Source organism: Eschrichtius robustus, chromosome 16, assembly GCF_028021215.1.
Source record: "Eschrichtius robustus isolate mEscRob2 chromosome 16, mEscRob2.pri, whole genome shotgun sequence".
NCBI classification, from domain to species: Eukaryota; Metazoa; Chordata; class Mammalia; order Artiodactyla; family Eschrichtiidae; genus Eschrichtius; species Eschrichtius robustus.
Window position 1 is genome coordinate 82,557,765 of NC_090839.1, and position 13,652 is coordinate 82,571,416.

General features: G+C 47.4%; 1 long non-coding RNA gene across 1 annotated transcript in view; it reads right to left on the minus strand.

Annotated features, from left to right (window-relative positions):
* LOC137750000 (uncharacterized) overlaps positions 1-13,652 on the minus strand; it is a 308,698-nt gene that overhangs the window by 193,642 nt on the left and 101,404 nt on the right. The gene's annotated exons all lie outside the window — the stretch shown is intronic.

Sequence of the window (13,652 nt, forward strand, 5' to 3'; positions counted from 1 at the left end):
TGGGATGCCACGAGGGTTTAGTGAATGATACTCAGCAGTAGTCCCAAGGATCAATAACACAAGGAAAGCTGAAAATTTCCTGGCCTCCTGATCTGAATCATGATGATCAGAGGCCCAGGGTGCAGCCCAGCACTGCCTCAAAGCCTCACTACTCCATCTGGCTGCTCTTTTGATCCTTAATCCTCATGACCACCCTGTAAGGTAGACACTGGTAGTTCCATTTGAAGGTGTAAAAACTGAGGAAATTATTCATGACCTTGAGTATGTAGTGTTGAAACTGTACAAGGAAGTGGTTACAACCCCAGATACTAAAGCCACACCATTTGAGTTCAAATCCCAGCTGCATATTAGTCATAGAACCTTGGGCAAATTAATAAACTCTCTGAGCCTCGGTTTCCCCTTCTGTAAAATAGGAATAACAAGAGTGTCTACCTCATAGGGTTGTAGTGAGAATTTGGTGACCAATGACCTCTTCCTTCTCCACTCCTACATAGGTTCTCAATTTTCTCAAAGTCTTAAAAAACTAAAAATAGAATTACCATACAACCCAGCAATACCATTACTGGGCATATACCCAGAGAAAACCATAATTCAAAGAGACACATTCACCCCAATGTTCATTGCAGCACTATTTACAAAAGCCAGGTCATGGAAGCAACCTAAATGCCCATCGACAGACGAATGGATAAAGAAGATGTGGTACATACATACAATGGACTATTACTCAGCCATAAAAAGGAACGAAATTGGGTCATTTGTAGAGACGTGGATGGACCTAGAGACTGTCATACAGAGAGAAGTAAGTCAGAAGGAGAAAAACAAATATTGTGTAATAATGTATACATGTGGAATCTAGAAAAATGGTACAGATGAACCGGTTTGCAAGGCAGAAATAGAGACACAGATGTAGAGAACAAACGTATGGACACCAAGGGGGGAAAGTGGGGGGTGGGGTGGTGGTGGGATGAATTGGGAGATTGGGATTGACATGCATACACTGATGTGTATAAAATAGATAACTAATAAGAACTTGCTGTATAAAAAAAAATTAAATTTAACTTAAAAAGAATTTTTTTCCCAGAGTCAACAGATTCCTACAGGCCTCCTCCGGCCCTAAATCCTGGGGTTCTGTGCACATCCTCATCTCTCTAATGCCCAGCCACATTCTAACGGTGATGGACGTGGGGTTAGCTGAGGTCCACAGACTCATCAAAGTCCACTCTGGACTCAGCTGCCAGGAAGACAAGAGGCCTGTGCCTCCTCTCCCTCCCCACCCTCCTTGGCCCCAGCTGCTGTCCTCATCTGTTGGGCCATATTCCTTCCATCGTTCAAGATGTCATCTTGGAGTCAGCTTCCAGGTCCAGAAAGCTAACAGAACCCTCCCTGGTGTGCAGCAGCGTCCCTTTGCTGAGGTTTCACATACCAGCTGAGGCCGCAGCTCTCAGAACTGACCTCGGGGAGCCCCAGCCACCACTGCTCCTTGCCTGGCTCCCCTGGAGCCTGGAATCATTGGAGGCCAGAGCAAACCTCTTCCACAGTTGCCTCCTGTGACCCTGGGTGTGATGGATAGGAATGGAGACTCAGGGACACATGGAGTAGTGGCCCTTCACTGCAGGACCCAGAGGTCCCAAGTGTGAAACTGTGCAGCAGGGATCTGCAGTGAACTGGTAAGGTCTTACCTCCCCTCCTGAGCTTCGATCTCTGAGAAAGCAGGTGCCCTTCTGCTCCTCCATGTCACCACAGACACGGGGCCTGCTGTGCACAAGAAGCCCAATAAATCCTAGTGGGATGACTGGCTGGGTGGATAGATAGAGGATGGATGAGTGGATGGATGGATGGATGAGTTTGTGAGTGAGTGAGCAAATAAATGAGGGAATGGATGAAACATCTGCTTCCAGGCAAGTGTCCTTGAGCATGATTGGGTTTCCTGCCCTCTTTCCACCTAAACTCCTAGGGAATTAAACATCTCATCCCCAGATAAAAGGTGTTTGAGGCTTCAAGGGACTGGTGTGTAAGATACTGGGGCTTGGAGAGGGGGGACGCAAACCACATCGTGAGACCCACGCTGCCTCCGAAGATGGTAAGAGACCTGGGTCTGACCCTGCCCAGCTGTTAACTCAGATTGTTAACCAGAGACCTCGTGGCTATCCTCCAGATCCTTAGAGAAAAAGGCCCGAGTCCCCAGAAACGGGGGCCTCAAAGCCATGACTCACTCAGAACCCTAGGCAGGCCCCAGAGAAGGGCTTCCTCATCCACCAAAACAACTTGAAGAGCCGGGAACACTCTGTCCCACCACTTGAAGAGACATTCTAGGGCATCTCCAGTCCTGTCGTACCCACGGCTCAGCCAGCTCTGTGGGATTAAGGATGTGAATCCAGGAAAACTCATGTAAAGTGTCCTTTTAAAGGACTCCAATCACCCTTGAAAGGAAAAGATAAGAAGCAGGAATATACAGAGATGAAGAATGGAGGCTCTGAACTCAGAATGGTTTGGCCCAGCTCCACCGCTCACTGGCTGTATGACTTTGGAAAAGTCACTAAACTATAAATCAGTTTCCCCAACTACAACATGACTGTAATTCTCATCTCACGAGGCCATTTCGGGAATTAAATGGCATAGGGTCTGGAAAGCCCCACATGGAAGCACCTGCATGTAGCCAGTCTCCAGCGGTGGCCGCGGTGACCATGGTGGTGGCGATGATGACAGTGTGGTTTCTGGCAGGGACAACAAGCCTGAACCCAAACCACCAGAATGAAAGGAAGAATGTGATCTGTAACTGTGGCCTAATAAAAAATATCTTTGATCTTTGTTCGCGGCTCCTCGCACAAACCTTCAAAAACTCTTGGAATTTCTTGCATGATTAAGAGTGTCTTTTATTATTTATAACAAGTCCCCTTTGACCCATAGCTGAGTCCCTTAGATAGCTTCAGGATTGGGGGTTGAGCTCTAGAAAAACCGATTTGATTTGATTAGAGGGTTGGAACTTTCAGCCCCACTCCCTGACCTTTGGGGAGGCAAGAGGGGCTGAAGATTAAGTTCAATCCTGTGGTCAGTGATTTAATCAGTCGTGCCTAGAGGATGGAAACTCTGATAAAAACTCCGAAACAATGAAACTGAGCGAGCTTTCAGAATGGTGAGTAGATCCCCATGCTGGGGAGGTGGCACCGTGGGAGAGGGCACCAAGGTTCTGGGCCCCTCCCACCCCCGGCCCTATGCATCTCTTCCACGTGGCTGTTCCTGAGCTGTATTCTTTCTAATAAAACTATCATCATAAGTATAGGGCTTTCCTGAGTTCTGAGAGTTGTTCCAGCAAATTCTCAAACCTGAGAGGGGCATGGGAACCCAAGAACTGTAGCCAGCCAGGCAGAAGGATGAGTGGCTTGGGGATACCTGAAGACTTGCAGGTGGTGTCTGAAGTAGGGGGCAGTCTTTCAGGCTGAGTCCTTACCCTGAGGGGTGTGTGCTAATTCCAGGTAGTCAGGGTCAGAATTGAACTAACTTGCAGGACACCCAGTTAGTTTCAGAAAGCTGGTGTCAGAGCAGAGTGACATGAATTGGGAGCAGACTAGGAGCTTGGGGGATGGGGGACAGGTCCAGAGGAGGAACAAGCAGAGGAGAGCTCGTAGTTCAAGGTGTTCAAAGCCTCCTCCCCCTTCCCCTTCCCCCTGCTTCTCTCCTCCAGCCTCCCCTTGCCCCACCTTCCCTAAGCCCCAGGAGACAGAAAGATGGATGTGAAAAGAAGATGCGGCCAAAGCCAGGGCTGATGTGAGAGGAAGAACATCAGGCCCCGTTTGCCCATCCCAAGCTGAAGACAAGTCTCCTGCCTCATTTTTCTGCACCATTCACAGTGGTCCTTTGTTCAATCTGCAGACTCGTGACTCCATGGAAAGAGGGCGTGGGGCCCCAGACAGATGAGGAGAGCCAGGCCAGGGAAGACAGATGCCCGAGGAATGGCAGGCATCCTCCCAGGACGTGACAGAGCTCGGAAGGAAGATCTATTCCAAGGAAGATCTGTTCCATGACAAATTCCCCCACAGAGTAAATCTCGCTTTAAGTGTTAACAGCAGAATCCATAAGAAAAAAGTTTCCTGTGAACAGAACATATTCCTGAGGGGCCACTTTGCTTCCTGCTGTGTAGTAACGACCCTCCAAGGAAGGTTGTCTTCGCATCAGTTGCTTTTTTCCAGAGAGCGGAAGGCCCGAGTTTGACAGAACAGGACAAACATCTTTCAGCCAGGCAGGCAACAGGGAAAAGGGGCGGGAGAGTGGGGGGGAGCCAGTGGCCAAAACGGTGCAGTGAAAAGTGAGTCTGGGAGACCTGGGTGTAAAACACCAATCTGTCCTTTACCAGTGATGTGATCTTAAGCAAGTCAACCCTTCCCTCTGCCTTGGTCACCTGTTGGAGATAAAATGAAACGATGCATAGTAAGATTCCTGGCCCAGAGGAGATGTTCAGTCACGTGTGTTGACCCCATACAGCATCCAGCTCGGTGGTGCCCCAACCACCCCCCACAACAGGAACATCAGGAAACACTCTGAAAATGCAGATGCCTGGGCCCCGGGATCGCAGATTCTGAGATGGGGCCCAAGTATCTGTATTTCTAAAGGGCTCTGCAGAGAAAGCCCTGAGCCAGCTGATGAGTTGGTCCACATCAAAAGGACGCTGCTGAAAGATGACCAGAAATGGTTAGCTGGAGGTATGGCGGCGGGGGCAGGAAGGGAGGTCTCTTCATATTGTTATTTATCTTTTGGTTTTCTAGAATAATCACATCTCCCTTTCACACCTGCCTTAGCCAAGCTGGCCAGTGTATCTGTCTCCATCCTCAAAATGCTTTCTGCTGTATTCGCTCACTTATGCAAAGTCCTAGGCTGGTTCCCAAACTCAAGCACACATCAGCATCACCTGGGAAGGGGGAAGGGAGGCTTGTTAAAACACAGATCGCGGGGCCTCCCCACCAGAGTGTCTGATGCGGCAGGACTGGCATTTCTGACAGGTTCCCGGGTGGTGCTGGTTCTGCTGGTCCAGAGATGGCACTGCTCCACTTCCGCAGAGGAACAGCATCCTGCTTTGAGCTGAGCCCTGCTCAGAAAGCCATTCCCCCAGAATACCCTTCCCGTGCAACCACCCCAAAGGCCCCTCTTTCTCCCATTCAAAATCTGTTTGGGTTGAAATCCAAATATTTGAAAAGGGTGTCGTACCCCCAATCCATCCTCTGCTCTTTTCTGACTGGCTCTTCTTCTGGGGGTGCTGCCACCATAGACAGCCTCTCTTAGACTCCTGTATCAGCCAGCTTTGGGTAAACATGAGGCACAGATGGTAAATCCAGTAACTAGAGCAGAGAGAGGCTGGGGTGTAGGTCTCCTGCTCCCGCCCTGCTTCACGGCCATGTCTCTGGCATCACAACCACTGTCTCATCATAACCCAGGAACCCCAATCCCACCCCTGCCCCTGCAGTCCTAGGGGTGGTAAGAGCTTTAAAATATCACCCGTCTCTGATGCTTCCCCACCCTTTGTGGGTTCCCTTGACTCTGCCCACTGTTCTGGAAGTGGCCCTTTTGTTGAAGTTCCTTATTGTGAACCATTTGCTGAGACCTAATGGGTACAAATGAATTACCAGTCAATCATTCACATCTCCCTATGAATTTGTTCCCTGATTCTCAAACTTAGCTGCACCGTAGAAACACCTGAGAGTTTTAAAAACAAAACTAGTGTCTGGGTCCCACCCTTAGAGATTCTGATTTAGTTGGTCTGGAGCACAGCCTGGATATTAGGATTTTTAAAAGCTCCCGGAGTACTTCTCATTCCTGATAATATGGAGTAGACACACTTCTGCTTGTCCCTCCCATTAAGTACAGCTACATAGTACAAAAAGAGAAAACTACAGGCCAATATTCCTCAGCAATATAGAGGCAAAAATTCTTAACAAAGTATTAGCAAATAGAATTCAGCAATATATAAAAAGAATTATATATTGTGACCAAGTCAGGTTTTTCCAGGGATAAGAGGCTGGTTCAATATTTAAAAATCAATGTAATTCACTGTATTAATAGGCTAAAGAAGAAAAATCATATGATGATATAAATAAGTACAGAAAGTCATTTGACAAAATCCAACACCCATTTGTGATAAAGACCCTCAGCAAACTAGGAATGGAGGGGAACTTCCTCAACTTGATAAAGAACATCTATGAAAAACCTACAGCTAGCATCTCACTTAACGGTAAAAGACTGAATGTTCCCTTCTAAAACCGAGAACAAAGAGAGGACAGTTACTCTCACCACTCTTATTCAACAAAGGGCTAGAAGAGCTAGACAGTACAACAAGGCAAGAGAAGAAAATAAACAACATACTGATCAAGAAGGAAGAAATGCAACTGTCCCTATCTGGAGATGACAAGATTCTCTTTGAAGAAAATCCCAGGGAATCTACCCAAAAAATCCCTCCTAGAACTAGTAAGTGACCTCAGCAAGGACACAGGATACAAGATCAGTGCACAAAAATCAATTGTTTTTCTATATACTAACAACACATGAAAACCAAAATTAAACACACAATACCATTTACAATTGCTCCCCCAAAGTGGTATACGTACCTGTATATCTAACAAAAGATATATAGGACTTGTATGCTGAAAACTACAAAATGTTAATAGAAGAAATCAAAGAAGATATAAATAAACAGAAAGACTTGTGTTCATGGGCTGAAGACTCAACCTAGTAAAGATGTCAGTTCTTCCCAAATTGATCTAGTGGTTTAATGCAATGCCTATCAAAACCCAGCAAGACTTTTTGTAGACATAGAAAAACTTATTCTAAAGTATATGGAAAGGCAAAGGAATTAGAATAAAGTCATTCTGAAAAAGAAAAAGAAAGTGGAAGGAATCAGTCTGTGCACACTTTCTTTCTCTATAGCTACAGCGTTCAAGACTGTGTGACACTGGCAGAGGTACAGACGTATAAATCGATGGAACAGAATAGAGAATCCAGAAATAGACCCACAGAACTACAACTACTACTACTTGATTTTTTACCAAGGTGTAAAAGTAATTCAATGGAAGAAAGATAATCTTTTCAACCAATGGTGCTAGAGCAACCGGATATCTGTAGGCAAAAAAATAAAACTCAACCTAAGACTCATATCTGATACAAAAAGATAACTCAAAATAGATCATAGACTTGAATGTAAAACATCAAGTTCTCCAACTTTTAGAAGAAAACATAGAAAATCTTCAGGACCTAGGGCTTGGTGAAAAGTTTTTGGACATGACATAAAAGCACAATCCATAAAAGAAAAAAAAACTGATAAATTAGACCTCATCAAAATTAAAAACACTTGCTCTGTGAAAGACCCTGTCAAGAAGATGAAAACACAAGTTACAAATGGGGCCCTATGGAGAGTGGGGAGGACTTGGTGGGTCAGAGGGCAGGGGCAGGACCAGGACCTGAGTGGTAGGGAGAGGCACCCAGGAGGAAACAAGAGAACCCTAAAGACAAACCCCCACTACTGCAGCTTTGCCAGATGTGAGTCCTGTGCCCCTAACAGGGTTTACGGTTGAGAAAGTGGCCTCTGCCCGCCTTGCCCTCTCTTCCATAGGTGTTGAAAACTTTGACATTTGTTCACTTGGAAGGACCTGCAACATGTAAATACTTCAGCACCTACAAAAGATGCTTCCAGTCTGTTGAGAGGCACAAGTGTCCTCATAAATACTTGAATTGATAAGGAAATTGTAGGGCAAGGTCTGGAGCATAGGATTCCAGCTCAGCTCCCCTGCAAGGGTGGGGTCTGGGGCAGATCCATGAGCCTCTGTAGGCTTCAGTTCCACCAAATGAAAGATGGAGGTCAATATCTCTCCCACGAAGTTGTTATGAAGATTCAGGGAGTTCAGAGATGAGGGTGTCAAGAGGGCTGTCCAAATCTGTCGTTATTACCCCCAGGAGCAGGATAATATTTATTACAACATTCAAGCAGGACTCACTATGTACTTTTCTATACATTCTACACATAGTAACTCACTGAATTTTCACAAGCAAACCACAAGGTAGAGACTATTCTTAATTCCATTTTACAGATGAGAAGGTAGAGACACCTCACCAAGTTCACACAGGTGAGAAGGGGCAAGACCAGGACTGGAACCCAGTTAGTCTGGCTCCAAAAACCAGTTGAGTTTTTAAAGCCACAGACTCAAGGCTGCTCCTCGCTTCGCTGAACGCAGACCCACAGACACACATAAACAGTGTAGAGGTTGCTTTTCCATCTCAACTATCTGCAAGGCAGTAGGCAGCAAAGCAGTAGCCTCTGATTTTACCTTCGTCGTTGTGACTGTGTGACCCTGAGGTCAAGGTCACCATGTGCAGTTCTGCAGGTTGTTTACTGCACAAAGTCAGCTATCCCAGTGGGCAAGTAGGGCCTGAGAGTCAGCTTGCATTCTGCTCACCAACCGTTGCCCCCTAGATTGGGGCTGTGTCTGCCTGGAGGGGGTACATTTTTCTAACTCTCACAGATGACTGAATCAATTCTACTTAAATCAGTTTCTCCTCCTTCCTAGGTCTCAGTTTCCCACATACAAAGTGACAGTGTTCTATGGAGATGACCCCTAGGCCCCTTAAAGCTATGAAATTCTCTGACCTGACAATGAATCACTCAGTGGGCTCACGAAGGGGCCGTTCCAAGCCCTCTTGGCCATAGGCAGCTTTTAAAAGCACTCAAGCTGGCTTTCTTGGACTAAATCCCCAATGATCTGCTCCCTCTTACTCCTGAGAGCTCTGACTAAAGCCGTGGATTTTGATCACACAACTTCCTCCTGGCCATTTCTCCCTGGCGTTCATTATATTGCTCATCGCCGCAGACGTGCAGGGAGGAAAAGCACACCAAATCTCCCACTGGCATAGAAAACAGAAGCATCTGCCATTGTCTGTGGGCAGCTGGCTGTGGGTATCCAGTGGCAGAGATGTTTGCACTGAATCAGCTCCCACTCAGATCTGCACACAGCTCTGCAAGCAATAAACCTTCCAGATGGGATGGCTGCATGCAGTAGGAGAGCGTTGGCTGGGCTTCAAAGGACGCTGTGGAAAGTGCAGGAAAAAATGACATGAAGTGGGAACGCCCCAGGAAGCAATATTGCGCTCCCTCCTCTGACCACTGCCAAGTATCTCCAGTTTCTAGCTGTCACAGCTTCTTTTAGCCATTCCTTTTTCCCTCCTGTTCTTCCACAAACATTTACCCAGCACCTCCCCCATCCAGGCACTGTGTCAGGCTACACGTACCACTGGGAATCCAGGTCCCATTCTAGAGAGGCTCACACGGTAGTGGGGGATGGAGATATATAATCAAATAGCTGCCATGCAATGGGAGGGTTGCTGTAGTTTTAGCAACCACCATGTGGTACCATTGCTGAACACACGGTCCCCAAGAGGCTGGATGGATGTATCAGGAAGAACGTGGGTCATGGAATCCAGCAAAACTGGCTTTAGACACCCACTCCATCATCACCATTTCTCATTTCTAAAATTACAAGGGCAAGTCAGGCCTCCCTCCCAGGAACTTGCCCCACTGCCCTCTCCTTTCTCTGAGTACCACACAGGGGAGCCCTCACGTGGTCTCTTGCTTTGATGGCGTGCCCTCTCCCCTGCCAGCTGACAGGCCTCAGGGAGGCTGGCACATCCCCCTCTGCGCCTGGCACAGGGCCTGGCATCAAGGACCCCTCATGAGCCTGCAAGGATCCAGCTCTGACCATATACCACCTGCTCCACTGGGCCAAGGAAAGGGGCCCAGTCAAAACAGGGTCCGTGAGGAAGAAGTTGTGAGTCCCCATGGAGGCCTTCTACCCTCCTCAGGTGGCACCAAGAAGACTAGGGGTCCCATAGCCACCAGGTGTTGTGATGTCAGATCCTGGTCCACACCCTGCCAGGACAAGAAGTAGAGCTTCCATGAAATTGTCAGGGTCTGTGTCACTTCCTCTTGTGTTTTCTTTCCCAACCTGGCTGTTATAGGCTGAAGAGTATGCCCCCAAAATGCATATGTTAGAGTGCTAACCCCCAGTAGCCCAGGATATGACTATATTTGGAGATAGGGTCTTTAAAGAGGTAATTAAGTTAAAATGAGGTCATTAGGGTGGGCCCTAACCCACTATGACTGGTGTCCCTATAAGAAGAGAAAATTTGAACACAGGCACATACAGAAGGAAGACCATGTGGGGACACAGCAAGAAGGTGGCCACCTGCAAACCGAGGAGGTCAGCCTCAGAACAAACCAACCCCGCCAACACCTTGATCTCAGACTTCCAGCCTCCAGAACTGGGAGAACAGAAATGGCAGCTGTTTAAGCAGCCCGGGCTGTAGCGTTTGATTATGGTGGCTGAGCTGACTGATATGTCGGCTGTGTTGCCTTTGAGTGGCGTTTCCATTCCAGGTCATAAATGAAAACAGCTGTTCACAAAATGCCTCTATCCCCTCTCCTGCTCTCGGTCCCAGAACAGGAGCATTGATTTCCCAGTTGGGATCTTTACTGTTGAAGGTATACAACATTCTCAGCCTCCCTGAATACCTGGGCTGAGAAAAGCAATGGTAAGACTGGGGATGTGAAACTGCAGGTCCCATCCCACCTTACCCCTGAGAGTCACGCATCCAGCCAGCCGGCCTCTCCTGTCCGCTCCACCTGCTGTGGGCTCCACCTGGACCAGAGAACCTAAAATCACAAGGCTTCCTTCTTCCCGCCTGCATCTCCCAGCCTCTCTCTGTGGCATTTCAAATTCTCTCAGGGCTCCTGAGTACAAACAGAGGAAGGATCAAGGGCAATTCAGCAGGAAATCTACAAAGGGTTCTCTAAACGTTGGTGAAGCTGCAGCTCATCCACCGTGCTGAATTTTGATTTATCATCACTTTAATATCTTAGCAAGTGAAGGGCACCCTCGTAAAGCATCATCGCCGCCTTTAAACAGAGAGAAATCATTTCCCCTGTGCCAGGGCAATGAAACTCCGCTCTCGTGAGCTGCAGTCCAAGAGGAAATCTTCAGCAGAGGTTAAGAGCGTTCATACAAATTAAGTAAGGTGCTTTCATATCCGAAGGAGCAAACCACTTCACAGCCATTAACATGCTGATATTTAAACAAACTCGCCTCCCATTAAGAGAGGTGGCTGGAGAGAGCGGCTGCTTTGCAGCAGTGGGGTAGAGAGGATTGTGCAATAAGGTAGCACCGTCCAGGGCCTACTTCCAGGGAGCCCCTGATGCCCAGCTGAGGGGAGCGTGGGCAGTGAGCAGCCTTCAGCTATTCAGTTCTTCAAGATCTGCCAAGAACCAAGGTCACGTCCTTCCCAGGTAGCCCGTGCCCAGTGACCAAGTGAGGCGGAGATATAAAGATCCAGCCATTTGGGTCCAACATGGGACACCTCTGAAGGGTGGTGATGCTTTCTCCGGAGCCCCCCACCAGGGTGTCTGGAGCTTTGTCAGGCCTCCATCGCCATTCAACTTATGCCTCTGCCCAAAGCTGCTTCTTCCCCCCTTCCTTCCATTGATATGAGCCCTAATAAACACCTTGAACCCCAAATTCCATCTCAGCGTCTGCTTCTGCAGCATAAGACAGATTGGGGATACCAAAAGGGAGCTGGAGCCACAACTGGCCCAGCCCAGCAGAGGCCTGGGTACAGGGGAGCGTGAAGGGATGGTGAGCCTGATCTACCCTGGAGGCGATACCATCTTGCCTAAACTTTCATGACACTGAGAAATGCATGAGACATATAGGCAATACCAGAGGAGAGAAAGGAAGTCTGGAGCCCAGGTGCTGCTGGCCATCTCCCATCCCACATTGGGAGAGAGAAGGAGGAACGACACATTGGAACTGCAAGAAGAGGTGCTGGTTGGGAGAGGAAGGAAGTGAATTCAGTTCCGATGAGATTGATTCCGGCGGGATCTGGAGTGGAGGGGTCGGGGAGGAGGGAAAGTCTAGGAGGTGGAGGATAAAGGGGCCTGGAGCTCTGAGCAGCAACGCCCAGGAGGTATAGATCTGGGCGGTATCAGCATTTTGATGATTCAGCTGGGAGCATCTGAACATAGGAGCCTGCCCAGGGAGTGTGCATTGTGAAAGAAGGGGAGGCCCCGGGACGGCCACCAAGAATAAGGATAAATTGGTCCCAAGCATGAGGCTATGGGAATCTAGAGAAGAAAGAACCCTTATAGGTGGACGTGGTCATCCAAGAGTTCCCACAAAGAGAGGGGTCTTGAGCTGAGCCTGGAGGAACAAGTAGGATGAGGTCATAGTTAAATCCTAATGGAGAAGGTGTGATTAAGAGATGACCTGGGGAGTTCTGGAGATGGAAGGTAGTGATTGTAGCACATTGTGAATGTATTGAATATCCCTGAACTTTACATTCTAAAATGGTTGTGATGATAAATTTTACGTTTGTATATGTGTATCACAATTTTAAAATTTGGGAAAACATAATTGATAACACACGGCATGATACAATGAAACAGACATAGGTCAAAGGAGCTTTGAGACCTTATGTGGGGATGCTGGGAGGTAAGAAAAACAATAAATACTATAGCATCTTTTAAAATTGTGAATCCATCAAAACTCCAAGCTGTAATTACTTACAGTGGACCCTTGAACAAGACAGGTTTGAACTGCATGGGTTCACCTATATGGGGATTTTTTTTTCACTAAATATATACCACGGTACTACACCAACCATGGTAGGTTGAATCTGGGGATGCAGAATTGTGGATATGAAGGGCTGTGAAGTTATATGTGGATTTTCCACTGCACGGAGAGTTGGCGCCCCTAACCTCCACATTGTTCAGCTGCTACAACCTAGCTCTTGAGAGTAACAAAGATGAGCTAAGAAATACAGACCAATTTATTTCAAAATGGAGTTTCAAGAATTAGGGGATCAAATTCTCATCCTTAAGTGGATTCAACTTTTCCCAAATCAAGACATGAATGGGAATCCAAGAGTTCCAAGAAAATTCTTGCAAAGCCCCTTATCTCTAGCCTATCACAAACTCAACAGGAAGCATGGATTGGTCTCTCTTCTTTTTTGTGAGCTACCCTGGCCCTTCATGGGAGACCCCGAAAATAAAGTCGAGAATCAGCCATATATGGCAGTAGTTTAAAATCCTAGGAATTGGGACTTCCCTGGTGGCACAGTGGTTAAGAACCTGCCTGCCAATGCAGGGGACACGGGTCCGAGCCCTGGTCCGGGAAGATCCCACATGCCGTGGAGCAACTAAGCCCATGCGCCACAACTACTGAGCCTGCGCTCTAGAGCCCACGAGCCGCAACTACTGAGCCTGTGCGCCTAGAGCCCATGCTCCGCAACAAAAGAAGCCACCGCAATGAGAAGCCCACGCACCAAAACGAAGAGTAGCCTCCGCTCGCCGCAACTAGAGAAAACCCGACGCAGCCAAAAATTAATTAATTAATTTTTTTTTAATCCTAGGAATTGTTTTTCCTATAAAGACAATCTTGCAGAAAATGTTTCCTTCCTTCCAAACAAAAATGCTAACCAATAGCTATTGTTTAAAGAACAAGAAGTTGAACCATATTAAACAATGGGTTTTTAACGCCAAAAAAAAAGAGGTGAGGATGGAAAACACAGGAGAGAACAGGATATTCAGTGATGCCAGCCACTCGCTGCTCAGCGTCCTTGGACCTTAT